Source organism: Scardinius erythrophthalmus (genome assembly GCF_964197995.2).
Source record: "Scardinius erythrophthalmus genome assembly, chromosome: 14".
Lineage (NCBI taxonomy): Eukaryota > Metazoa > Chordata > Actinopteri > Cypriniformes > Leuciscidae > Scardinius > Scardinius erythrophthalmus.
The window spans coordinates 6941014-6955671 of NC_138234.1; positions in this window are offsets into that span (position 1 = coordinate 6941014).

Here is a 14658-nt window from a genome sequence, read left to right on the forward strand (position 1 = left end):
TTGCTTCTGCCTCTGCCCGCGCTGCTCTTTGGTTTGCCTCTGCCAGTTCAATTTGCACTCTGTCCTGTACCGGTTCTTGTGTGGGTCTCGGGGCTGGTGGAGAGCGGTCCAGATCGAGGTCCAGTTTGAGGGCCGAAATCTCCGCTACCGGGTAGTGAGCTGTATTGTAGGCGGGTGGCGGAGCCGTTGCCACCTCGGCCACACGTGGGAAAGCACATACACTCGGTTCATTAGTAGCATTCTGTTCCGGTGGGACTGTTTTCACACACACAACACTTTTCACTTCGTTCTCAGTATTATATGCTAGTTCTTTTTGTATTTGCTTTCGTTCTCGCCTGTCGGCCTCTTCCACCCAACACAATATAGTCTGTTCGCATTTTTTACACACGTTTAACACACACACAACAACCATTCTGTTTTCCCTTGTTCTTTTCTACTGATTCTTTTACGACATTAAGTCTTATCTTGCTCAAGGTTCCCGCCTCGGGGAAATCGTGATATTTGATCAGTTTTTGTATGTCAACCATACATTTACCACCATAATTATTTCTCATTTGACAGAAAATTGGTGTATAAAAATGATCTACTTTACTGTTAGATGACCCCATTTTGGCTGAATCTCCCTTCTGGATTTCACAATTTCGACACGTGTCTTACAGTATCTGTCAAACGTCTTCAACAGACCCAATTTTTTTTATTACCCAAAATCGGTCGGGTTTCTGTAATTACGTTCTACTCAAAATCTTCCCATAGGCACTTTCTAGCGCTCGATTAATTTCTGATTCACTTAATTGATTTGATGTGGCTCTTCCGTCCACTTGTACGATTGATTTGATGTGGCTCTTCCGTCCACTTGTACGAGATTTCCTCAGGTTACAGAGTTTTTGAGTAAAACTAATTAATCAGCAATTGTGATTATCTGAATCACCTGTGGCACTTCCGTCCACCAACGAGCTTAAGTGTGGTAGATACTAGGGCTGTTTTCGACTAAGGATTTTCATAGTCGAATCTGATTCGTTAGATTTTGCCGTAGTCGACTGATAGTCGAACCTTTTTTTTTTCAGATAGCAGCTAGATTTTTTCCATTTCAAACAAAAGAGCTAAAAAACACATATATATCACACATATATCATAACATTTCATAAACATGAGGAGCAATATGAGAGAGAAATTTGGTGATGGTTGTTTAGGTACATTAAACCACGTAAAGCTTTTTCACGCCCATGAGAACCGCGTGGAGTCAACTCACAGCCGCTCCGCTGCCCTGCTGAAAATGTGAAGCAGAAACGCTTAATATCAGATAACGTCCATAATAATTGGATTCTGGGTTCGATTTTTTGACCATTTTCAGTGGTTATGAGGAGCAATATGAGAGGGAAATTTGGTAATCGTTGTTTAGGTACATTAAACAACGTAAAGCTTTTTAACGCACATGAGAACCGTGTGGAGTCAGCTTTTTAACGCACATGAGAACCGTGTGGAGTCAACTCACAGCCGCTCCGCAGCCCTGCTGAAAATGTGAAGCAGAAACGCTTAATATCAGATAACGTCCATAATAATTGGACTCTGGGTTCGATTTTTTTTACCATTTTAAGTGGTTATGAGGAGCAACATGAGAGGGGAATTTGGTAATCGTTGTTTAGGTACATTAAACAACGTAAAGCTTTTTAACGCACATGAGAACCGTGTGGAGTCAGCTTTTTAACGCACATGAGAACCGTGTGGAGTCAACTCTCAGCCGCTCCGCTGCCCTGCTGAAAATGTGAAGCAGAAACGCTTAATATCAGATAACGTCCATAATAATTGGACTCTGGGTTCGATTTTTTTTTACCATTTTAAGTGGTTATGAGGAGCAACATGAGAGGGGAATTTGGTAATCATTGTTTAGGTACATTAAACCACGTAAAGCTTTTTAACGCACATGAGAACCGTGTGGAGTCAACTCACAGCCGCTCCGCAGCCCTGCTGAAAATGTGAAGCAGATTTTTGAATACATTTTTATTTATTTACATTAGTAAGCTACAGGACATCGTCTTTCAAAACATGACCTGCGCAAAAGCGAAAAAATAAAATAAAAATGGTACCCAGCCCTTCTGAAAATGCGAATGCGTCTCTGTCCCCAGCACATTTCAAACCAAACTGACGCCCATGTATTCGACTATGAGGTTCATAGTCGATCAGACCTCTCCGAATCGAATCGTCGAATCCTCGACTATTAGAAGTCAGCCCTAGTAGATACCGATCCGAATCTGTCAGATCAATTTCTTCCCCAAAAAATGTGTGATTATCTGAATCACCTTTCGCTCGTACCAAAAGCAAAACTCAGCCAATATGGTTCACGTTCACTCACAATTATCAAATTACACTCAACTTCAATAAAACAATTTTGCCGTTTCTTACCCAGAGATGCTTTTCTGTTTTTCTCGCAATCGTCGCGGATTTTTTTAATCCTGGTGGGAGTTTTCTTTCACTGGCCCTGAGTGCGGGGTATTGCCTCTCTCTCGTAATCTGTTGAGTTTCTATCTCAAACCGTCGAGGTATAAGACGGCTGCCTGGTGCTGCCGAGGTCGTGCACTTTCCCGTCAAATCCGTTCTCAGGACCAGGAGAAGCAGCGTCCGCACAGGATCCCACTAATCTGACACCAGCTGTAATAGCAAATTTCAATTTTCAATGAGAAACATAGCATCAACAGGCGTAAGAAGCATTAAGAGGCAAAATTGTAATAATGAGAAAAGGGTTTATTCTCTGAGGATTCTTTTCACAGACCGCAGCCACCCAGCCATGAAAAACAGACAATCCTACTGACATAATAAAACTGAGACATTTTATACAGGTTTCTGACATTCTTGACTCCTCCTTTCCCAGTCTCTGTAAATTTCCTTAAAGACATCTTATATCTCAAACTAGTATGGACTGGTTCTACTTCTGTCTTCCTGTCCCTTCTTCAGCTGTTAGAAAACCCTCACAGAAGTATATGGTCAGATGCTTTTACACACACTCAAATGAAATCAACAAGTTTAAATGAATGGACACAAGAACAATGAATTTTTCATTAACACTTCTTTTGTGTTTGTGTTACAGGAATCTGAGATGACGGAGGTGATTTACACATATTTCACATTTTAATCACAAATGATGATCTGATCACAACAACTGCATCTGTCTTTACAGTTTATTACTGTTTCACATATAATCTGATTTGTTGTTTTGTCATTTATATTTCCTCTAAGTGATCTTTGATGAGTTTATTGCGATCCTGTATGATAATACAGTAGATTACCAAATACCATTTTAAATATTTAGTATTTAAAATATTTTAAATTTTAATCATGCTTTATCCTCCATATGTGTCTGCTTGTGTTTATCAATAAAGTTTTCTCTCTCTGAGGTTCAAGAGTCTCTCCATTGCTGTGTTCGAAATCACCCCCTATACCCTCATTCACTGTTCCCTACATTACTCCACTAATATAGTCCACTTGAGGGAGTGAATGAAAACGAGTGAGTGAATTCAATAGTAGAGGTGTGAATAAACTCTAGCCATTTCATTCCTAACCACTGTACAAGTTGGAAAACGGAATAAAATATTATAAAAATATTATTTATACATATTTCTCCCTGACGTAACAGTCGCTTTGGCCAGATGGTATTTATAGCATAGGGGGCGGAGCTTTAGATTCTAGAGAGCATTTGATTGGACAGAAGATGTGATGAGAAGCTGAAGTCTGCGGTGATGTCATAAAAATCCGTCAACCATTTTAGTGAGCGACTGTACGTTTTGAATGCTTATATCTCCTTAATGTGAATTTTGTCATTGTTTTGGAGCACACCAGCTTATTCATAACCTTAAGGCTAACATATTCATACTGAAAGATACAAAACTTAAGTTTTGATTTCAGGGGGCTGACTTGTTGACTCGCAGCCCTATCAGGCAATGACTCTGCAAGCAGCGTTTGTGCACGAAGGTCCGTCTCAAAACTGATTTCAGACAGACTGAGGCAGCGTAACGGTTTAATGATCTACAACAAAACAGAGCGAGCTTTAGTGTAAACTACGAGAATATTCAATGACTATACAATAGTCTCACTAGAAATGACATCATAAGTAGAAATTGTTGATCAAAATTTTACATTTACACACAACCTGACGACCAGCTGCAAATATCAGACACCATCTTTATTTTTCTAGCTCAACTGTCACAGAATGGAAAGCACAGGATTGTGGGATATCAAAGGCAGAGAAGGATACATCTATGCTGCCTTCAAAAATCGATCAGATGAAGGTTTGTCAGGAGATGAGTGAGCTAACATTGCATTCGGACGCGCCTTGATGTCTTCTGACCTTGGAATAAGTCCGGCAGCATTTATCAGCTTTCGGATGCAGCCGTACAACACTTGTTATTGCGGTGCATTGTGGGATTGAATGCGTGCACTCAATTCAAAACATCATCTACAACATCTACAAATGGCTGTTCCCTCAAATTATGGGCTATTTAAGGGTCTAGTGGCGATTTCGGACACAGCCCATGCATGTTTTATTACATTTATAATGTCGAGCGCCTCCTGGAGGAATACTAACTTTATATATTAATTTCCAGCAGAGAACAACATATACAGCTTTACATTATTTAAACCATCATTGGTAAATGTACATTATTGTTAAGATCATTATTCTTTTTCAGAAATATATTTTTTCATTTACTATTAAATTGTAATTTGTTTACTCTGTACACTATTTTATCAATAAAAAAAAAAAATTGAATTATACCATTGCGTTTTTGTAAAAAGAAATCACTGGCACTGCAGAGCACAGAGCTCAACAGAATAAAAACAGCTGTTGTACAGGAGTTTGCTCTGAGTGTGACCACCGCTGCAAGCGCCGTATCTTCCCGTGGCTCATCTTTCACAGATAAAATCTTCAGAAGCAGGAACAACAATCGCTCGTCTCCTCAGTAAAAAGCTGAAGATGCATTGCACCTGCTGCTCATTATATACCCGCACAAATTGCATGCCAATCTCCATTGGCTCGTTTAGTTACACTCGAAGTAGATTGACTCTCTAAGCGAGATTCCTATTTGTCGGTCCGACATAACGTCGAGAGACCGACTGAAAGAGAAGTGAAACTCCCTCAGCAGCTGTATTAGAAACACTCACACAGCAGTAGGTTTTGTAATTTAAAGGGATACTCCACCGTTTTTTCATATTAAACTATGTTATTCCCTTAACTAAGACGAGTTGATACCTCTCTCGTCTCAGTGAGTGACTCAATCACTCTGGCGCGAAACAGAGATTTGGTACCTATTGAATGAACTAGGCTAAGCTAAGTGCTATCAAAGTGTCGCCACGTGCCAGAGCGATTGAGTGCACGCACTGAGACGAGAGAGGTATGTATCAACTCGTCTTAGTTAATGGAATAACATAGTTTAATATGAAAAAACAGTGGAGTATCCCTTTAATGTGAAGGTAAAATCACACAAATAGTGTTACAAGTGCACATAATTGTTTTGATAGATTTGTGATCAGGGCCGGATTAATGCACGGGTTTATCTGAGCTTCAGCCTAAGGTATTGCCGCGGTGATGACGGAAAAATGATAACCGCATTTTATAAAGAGTTCACTGTTCCTTTAAAATGACGCTTTATCGATTTGCTTTGAATGCCTGTGCGGGCGTGACAAATCCTGCGTGAGAAAAACGCGCCGAGTCTATCAACTCACAGTATCGCACCCCAGACGTGCGTCACTTTCAGTTCAACACTATCCAAAACCGTTAAATCAAAACCAAACAGGCAAAAGTTCACTTCAAGAATGAACAAAATGGCGTCGATGAGCTTGAAGATCGGTGTATGAAAGAACAAATGGAAAGAGAAAGTGCAATTGCTCTCTATGAGGCATATCCAAACTTCATTCAAGCCGCTTATAACTGCAGTTTCTGTCTCAAATAAACTAACTTTCCTGTGTCAGCCGTTATAGAGAATGCGAATGTGACGTCATGTATTTCACTCCGCGTTGCATTTCGGGAAGGAGCCGCCATCTTGGCAGGATACTATCCATTGCCATGGTTACTTCGACAGTGAGACCAGAGAAATAGCGGCATAGAGAGAGAGAGCAGCTTGATATTTGTTTGCTTTTTTGCAATATGGAGCAGTTTCTGTGGAATAAATGGAGAAAGAGGAAGCGAAAGGAATGGGTCTCTATTGGGAGAGACTAAATAACAACGCCAGGCAGCTTTATTTATCCAGTGCAGGTCAAAACACATGGCGTGTTCTGGCGTCTGGATGGTGAGTTTAAATGTGTTTTTATGGCTTCAGTTGTTTCTGTTCTGGTACCATGTAATAAATGTCTGGTTAATTTAGTCAGAGAGGATCAACATTCGCTGTTACAAGCCAGTATTGATAGAGGGGAATTCATATTATAAGGGTGAGCAAACGCAAACCGACAGAAAAATCCAGACTCTGCAAGTGACAAAGTTATTTATATACTCTGCATACAGCGGGGGAAATAAGTATTAAACACGTCATCATTTTTATCAGTAAATATATTTCCAAAGGTGCTATTGACATGAAATTTTCACCAGATGTTGGTAACAACCCAAGTAAGTCATACATACAAAGAAACAAACAAAAATAAGTTCAGAAATTAAGTTATGTGTAATAATGTGAAATGACACAGGGAAAAAGTATTGAACACATGAAGAAAGGGAGGCGCAAAAAGGCATGGAAAGCCAAGACAACTGCTGAAAACTTACAGTAATTAAAAAGCAATCCAGCCCCCTGTCAGTGGAAATTAATATCTATGGGCCGACAGAATCACTGTATATGATGATGATCTTGATGAGAGATTCAGAGACAGACTGAAGCTGGACAATCAAACTGGATCTCTGACCATCACAGATATCACAATGAAACATGCTGGAGTTTATAAACTACAGATCAACAGTGCGATCAAGAGTTTCTTTCTCACTGTCAATGGTGGTGAGTTCAAAAACGGTTACTCCTGTTTTATAATGACAAAATTTAAATGAATTCATACACCATGTAGCAGCCCCTCGGCGTCGACAAACGAGACAGAGAGTTTCGACGGGTGCTTAATCTTCTTTATTCCGCTCGCTTTGAGCGCCATCAACCGTGACTTCGATAAACGTTGTGTTGTAGCACCGTGAAACTACATAAAGAAACAATATACTCATGAATAAAAAAAAAGTATGTACAAATGACAGATTACTTAAACAAATACACATTTACAGATACCCAAAAGGCAAATAAATTATTACATACATGAGAAATTAACCAAAAGAGCTCGACAAATAACACGTGCCATACGAAATGATATATTACTTTAAAATACAACATGCAAACACACAATAAAGACACATACCTCGCTCCGCTTGCCAAAGGGTACTAAAAGAACCAAAACGTAAAGTGCATCCACCTTTTTACAATATATATTTCAAACTTTTGTAAACACCACGTGAGAACCACAATGTGCTCCTCGTCCGCACCTCTTTCTTCTTCTTGAGTTACAGCTTACGTTACGTAGAGAGCGTGCGTGCGCGCACACAACACGTTTAAAGGGACACACACACATACATATTTTTTGCGGTCATTTACACACCATTAGTTTCTTTTTGTTTTATTTTTAATCTTTAATTTAATAAACAATTATAATCTGATTATCTGTGACAAACCCTGTTTCTGTTTGTTCTGTGTGTGTTTGATGATTCAGTGTCAGTGATGGAGGGAGATTCAGTCTCTCTAAACTCTGATCTTACTGAAATGAAGGATGATGATGTGATTCAGTGGAGGTTTAAAAACAATTCAATTGCTGAAATCAATGTAATGGGCGACAGAATCACTGTATATGATGATGTTCTTGATGGGAGATTCAGAGACAGACTGAAGCTGGACAATCAAACTGGATCTCTGACCGTCACCAACACCACAATGAAACATGTTGGAGTTTATAAACGACTGATCAAGGGTGTGAGAAAGAGGTTCGGTCTCAATGTCTACGGTGAGTTTATTATTAGTTTCCTTTATTTGTTAACCACTTTGAAGTAGACATATCCTAAAAAAAAAAAAAGACTTTCAGCCAGGACCATTAAGTAAAAAAAAAAAAAACCATAGACAAAACTTTTAGTCAATTTTTTATTGGCATATTTTGCTACATTTAGCGGTATGGCTCTGTTCTAATATTCCCCGTCTTCTTCATGAGCTCCATGAAAAGCCAAGACAGGGAACAGCAGCTTCTGGGGATGACTTCCCATACTTTTACTGGGAGAGCAGCACAAATCCCGCCTGAGAACAGAGCATCCATCAATGACAACAAAAGGACATTAAGTTAAACACAAGTAGGCAGACTGAAGCTGCGTTTAAGTAAGGCGCCCTGTTTGAAAGTTGCCAATTGATTGTATGGATCAGATCAGCTGATGTGGGAGGGTTTGGAATTTTTTCACACCAGCTGATCTACTACATGGCCTGCCTGAACAGAATGCTTTCTTTTTTAATTGTAAAATGGTCAAATCTAAATACACAATAATAAAGATACACAATCATTTTTGACGTTTGCTTTCCAACCTTATGAACACTTTTCTTCGGATTAATTATTCTGATACTGGCATCTCTGTGCAATTTTTTTTTATAAATCCCAAACACTCCCTCAGCAGAGATTATGATTTACTCTGATGTTTCTAATCTTTCTCAGCTCGTCTGCCTTATCCTGTCATCAGTAACTCTTCAAACTGTTCCTCATCATCTTCATCTTCATCTTCATCATTATGTTCAGTGGTGTGTTCATCAGTGGTGAATGTGAGTCATGTGACTCTCTCCTGGTACAAAGGAATCAGTGTATTGTCCAGCATCAGTGCGTCTGATCTCAGCATCAGTCTCTCTCTACCTCTGGAGGTGGAATATCAGGATAAAAACACCTACAGCTGTGTGCTGAACAATCCCATCAGCAACCAGACCACACATCTGGACATCAACACACTCTGTCACACATGGGCAGGTACGACAGCGCTGATATTAATGAGTTGATGATAAAGACTTTCAATGGTTTCACTGATTGCTGATAAAACAAATGTTTAGCATTTTATTGCTTAAAAATGACATTGATTCCTAATTGTTGAACTATGTTCCTTTTTTTTTGCTTTCATTCAATATAAACATCGATCTGTTAAATGGATTATTTATATGCATAGTGCATGTTGTTGTGTCCTGTCAGCTCAGATTTCGAGTCTTTGTGACTTGATAGACTAAAGAATTAAAAGGGATTTGGTTTTGTACTAGTCTGATAAGATCCTCCAGCATTCGTCCTGTCCTCGTTGTAATCGTATCTCAGTGGAGGTTTTCCTCTGCAGCTTTTACCCTCAATCTTCACAATCATGATCCCCTTTTCCAGTGATATTTCCCTTCAAACCGTGTGACCAAAGTACGACAAATGCAGTTTCATCATTTGTGCTTTGAGTTTCTGGTTTGATTTCCTCTATGATTGACTTGTTGGTCTGTCTTGTCGTTCTTTGGCACACGCAGGATTCTTCTCCAGCTCCATGTTTCGAACGAGTCAATCTTCCTTCGGTCTTGTATCTGGATTGTCCAGCTTTTGCAAAAGGAGTTAACAACCAAGAATTTGAGGGTCTAAACTAGTCTCATCTTCATCAGCGTGTCTTTGCTTTTGAATATTTTGTCAAAAGACTTCATAGCCATCTTGCCCACCGCTAAATGACGTAATATTTCTTGAGTTCTAGTTTAATCAGTGGCCACAAGGGCACCTAAAAGGTTCATACGCGAAACAATCTCAATTTATTCTCCATTGAGCTCAAATTTATCAAAGACATCATTTCCTCATGTTCAGGTCTAGTCCCATCATTCGACTTTCTTCTCTTGAGTTTCCACAGCAGATGTCCCATATCTTCCTTCTTTCAGTGTTGTGTCGTCAGTGTTATGAAACTGCTCTGAAACACGGGTAGAGGATCCAAACGCAGCTTTTATTGGGAAATTTCCAGAATCATAAACCATAAACAGGCAATAGGTCAAAAGCACAGAGCAAACCATCCAGATAATAACAAAAGTCAAAGGCACAGAAGATCAAAACTATGAAACAGAAACCAGAAATAGCGCTCAGAAATGCAGTGTAAATCTGCGTTCACACTACAAGCGACTTTGTCACCAGTGGCTGGTGGTGAGGTCGCTAGTGGGCGTTCCCACTACTGGTTGCCTAGTAATGTTTGTGAGTGACATTCACGGATGTTACTCCATGTTGTAGACAACAAATCTGTTTTCTTGCCGCTACAAGCTAACATTTTGGAAGGAAAAGTCTAAATATAAATGGAATCAGTACATAAAATGCATAATATTAAAGATGAATAAGAAACAGCGAGTGCTCTTTGCTATCGCGGCTATTTAACTGCAGCAAATGGGCAAATACGGGTCTTTCTGAGTTCACAAAACCATTGTACCACTGTATGTACATGGAGACATATCATAAATTATTGGACAGTTTCTGACTGCTAAAATAAACTTCTCATTCATCTTGCCTCGGTCGGACTCGGCACTGAAGAGTGACGGATCACGTGTGCTCCACTGACTTTACTCCTATTGGTTGTCTCTCCTGAAAGTCGCTCTTCATTTGCATAAAGTTGAACAGATCTCAACTTTGTCGCGGAGCTGGACACGCCCCATCCAGTCGCCAACAGTCACTGTTGCGCGTTTCGCCGGAAATCGCCCGCTTCCCACTGAAATGAATGGTATCGTGTCGCTTTGTCGCTTGTAGTGTGAATGGGGCTTAACACCAACAAGACTTCGCAAAGAGTGACTGAGTAAACCAGGTCTGCGTTCCACTCCAAATTTGTATGCCCTTCACTTCCCTCCGTCTCGAGGACTCGGATGTGCGTCATTGCTTACGTTGCACGAGTGTACACTACTGGCGGAACTCCTGCATAAGGTTTGAATGGACCGCGCTAAGCCCTTGATCACTTGGAATTCACTATGGAGCTGATTTATTATTTAAACCCCCTTTTTACTTATTTGTTTTATGCACCATTCTATATGTATACAAGTTGTTGGAGAAAACATATAAAATCCTACAGGGACGGACTGGGGCTAAAAAACAGCCCTAGACTTTCTCCCAAATAGGCCCATCATCCGGCCATTCGCCTCTAGCCGTGTGGGACAGACACTATAGCCAGGATGTCCTGATACTATGCCACAATACTGTAGCCTATCAGACAAGGTATTCACAGCAAGTAACATCTCAAAACCAATGATGATAATTGGGGTTGTGTTTATTAATGAAGCCTCAGCCTTCAAATAAAAACAAAAAATGTACAATGCCATAAAATACAAATAATGAAATGTCACTGGCTACAGAAACCCCAAATTACACAAACTTGTAATTATAAAACATATAGTTATATACCAGGGGTCTCCAACCTTTTTGTGTGCGAGGGCTACCTCAAGGGATAAAATAATCTAGAAGGGATTTTTATTTGTTATACTCCAATATTTATTATACATATAACATGGTGAAGCTTTTTTACTTTTCACCATCATATGGGAAATAATAAAATATATTGATATTCTGGTTCAGACTTACAAGCGTTTAAAAAAAAAAACAATTCCTGAAAAATTATGAAAATATTTATTGATTTTTTTTGTTGATTTTTCTATAAACCTATTGTATGTGTTATCAAAACAGTAGCCCAAACATTTAGTATAAATATAAATAAATAAATAAATAAATAAACTGCCATAAGTTCTAAACAAAACATTACTGCATTACATTTAATACATTTATACATGACTATATTAATATAACAGCATTGTTTTACTAAAGTTAATTCATAAGTTGTGGTGTGAAATGTCTTCTAACTGGTTTGTTCTCGGAACAATGTTTCGCCTGTTTTTTGCGTCAATATGTTGAGAATATCAGCGCTGTTTCATCTGTCTTGTTATAAGCTTAAATCACATAGTCATTTGTGGGTTTATAATAGAGATAGAGAATTCTGCACTGAATTGAAATGCTTCTCAGTGGATCGCGCAGCTCTGTGTAACAATGTTCGCGTGATCGAGATCAGCTTTGTCCGCGATCGCTGTTTTTTGGGCCGAGCTGAAAATGCTCTGCGCTGCTCAGATCAAATAAGTTTTGTTCCGCTTGTTGAGCGTTTGCCATTTAATGTTTCTCATACGCAACGCAAATGACAGCGTATAATCAAAGAGAGTTGGGTAATTTTGTAGAGGCAAAAGTTCAACGAAACGTTTAGTTGAAAAGTTCGCAAAATGATACCATTTAATCAAAGTCTGGAACCCCGATGGCAAGTTGGGGCTATTTTTAGAATGTGTTTAGCGGGCAACTCATATGCACCACGTTGGAGACCACTGCTATACTAGGCTATAACTTAACTACTCAAATATAATGTAAGCAAATTTAAAAGTGCAGCCTTATAAAACTAACTTTCCATCAGTGGCTATAGGCTGACGACTCTTCCTCAGTTGTTGTTTTTTACACGTAGGCCTACCATAAGTGATTGTATTAGTGCCCCTGCTGTTGGCTGTTCATATTGCTTTATTAGACTTTTTTTTTTTTGTGCCGACAGCCCTCGGTTGGACGGCCGTTCTGGACTTTTCCAGAACGCACAGATTGTCAGTCCATCCCTGAAATCCTATAATTATATGAGCTGACAAAAATAAAATTACAATAACAACAAAAATAACAATAGTATAAACTTTGTGAACATACAATCTCCATGAGCTACAAGTATTATGCAATTAAATGTCAACATTATTAATATATCATAGACTATTATGTGATTATTTCTCAAAATAATACACTACCATTGAGTGCGATCTGAGTGAGTGGAACGCAGCACAGGTTTATACAGGGTTAACAAGGGTAAATGAGAAACAGCTGAAACTAATCAGGAATAATGAGTCTGGGCAAAGGATTCTGGGAAATGTAGTTCATGGTGGAATGACACTGGTCTGGGGAGGAGCGCCCTCTGGTGGATATCCTGGGCACTCCAGCTGGTGATCGTAACAGTCGGCATACCTCAGATTGTTTATCATATTTATATACATACATACACAACGTCACCACCTTTTCAGCCTGAAATGAAACAAATTAGATTTTTACTGTTACCCACACTAGAATGGAATAAACTTTAAATTGAATTTAAATGTAAAGCATCAAAATACTAACTGTGAAGTTCTCTTATCACTAGCTGACACTAATAACTGTTTCTCTCAGTGTCTACAATAGTGCTGATCTCTGCTGCTGCTGCTGGATCTCTGATGATTGTTTCTGCAGTCGTTGGGATCTTCTGCATCTGCAAGAAATGTAGAAAAACTGATCAAGAAGGCAAGTGTTATATTATAAATGCTATTGAATTTGTAAAAGTAATAAGTGTTAAAACAATTAATAATATACTTTAATAGTGTAGTTCCTTATAACCTGAATAAAACTTACTGACTTTCCTCACACAGGGTATAACAACTTCCCCCTAAAAATTGGATATTTTTTGTACTTGTTAGTTAAGCTTATGTGGTAACTATAGCAACTATGGTGACAATTTGTAGCTTTGCATTTCAACTCGAGGTAACTCGCATAATAACTTGCGAGTGTCGGCCCTTTTGAAATATCATAAGATTGCTCGTTCAGTGCCATGGTCGCTGACTTAGCATTATTTATTTGCTATCATCTCTGTGCACTCTGAGCCGAGTCTGACCCATGTACTGTAAAAAAAGACCACCAAAACTTTAAGATTAACAAGACGGTTCATTCGTATTATTGTAAAAATGGCAGAACGTGTTTTTTGGTGGAATAAGTCCTGTGTTTTAAGTAAAAGAGCCAATATTCAATTGGTTAAATCATTTTGTTACTGCAGAAGCTCTGGTTGCTATAGAAACATGAAACGCACTTGAGACTGCACATACTCGTTAGCTGGAGCAACCTGAAATATAAGCTTTTTAACGCAATTTGAGCGTCATAGAATATTCAGAATAAGCATGAAGGATGCCCAGACAGAAGAGGTGCCTGTAGGTTTAACCTCTTTATACTCATTAGCTTTCTTCTCATATCGCTTATGAAGGCGTTTATCACCATTATCACCGTTATCGCTTGCATTAACTCTGATCACGGCCGGGTGTTCTCTGAGCCGATCGACTCAGGTATTACACACAATGTTAAACAGATCTGGGACCCGAAGTAATATATTAGGACCCCGACCCGGACCCAGCTGACCATTTAAAATAGACCTTGTCCAGTCGACACTTCGGTGCCGCATTGGCTCCTCCCCCCCTCGGCTCCACCGGAATCCATCGGCCATTCGGATTTTCCGGGCTCCTTCGTCCCTCCGCCTCCGGTCAGCCGTCGACCTGGTCTCCTTCATTGGTCGCTGCACCTCAGTTGGTCGTCCCCAGGGTGTCTGTTTCCATCAAGTCCGCAACACCATGACTCCTCCCACCTTCAAATCCGCCCTGGGGTTTCGCTCACATTATCACATTATTCCCAGTGTTTAAATTCTCTTAGTGTCCTTCCAGTGGCTGTCGGTCTACGTATGTTCATTGATGTTTACTACATGTTTCCTGTGAAGATTTCCATTAAAGTGTGTTCCTGTATATTCCGTCGTCGTGTGAGTCATTGCTACAACCAATCACGTTACACCCTGCT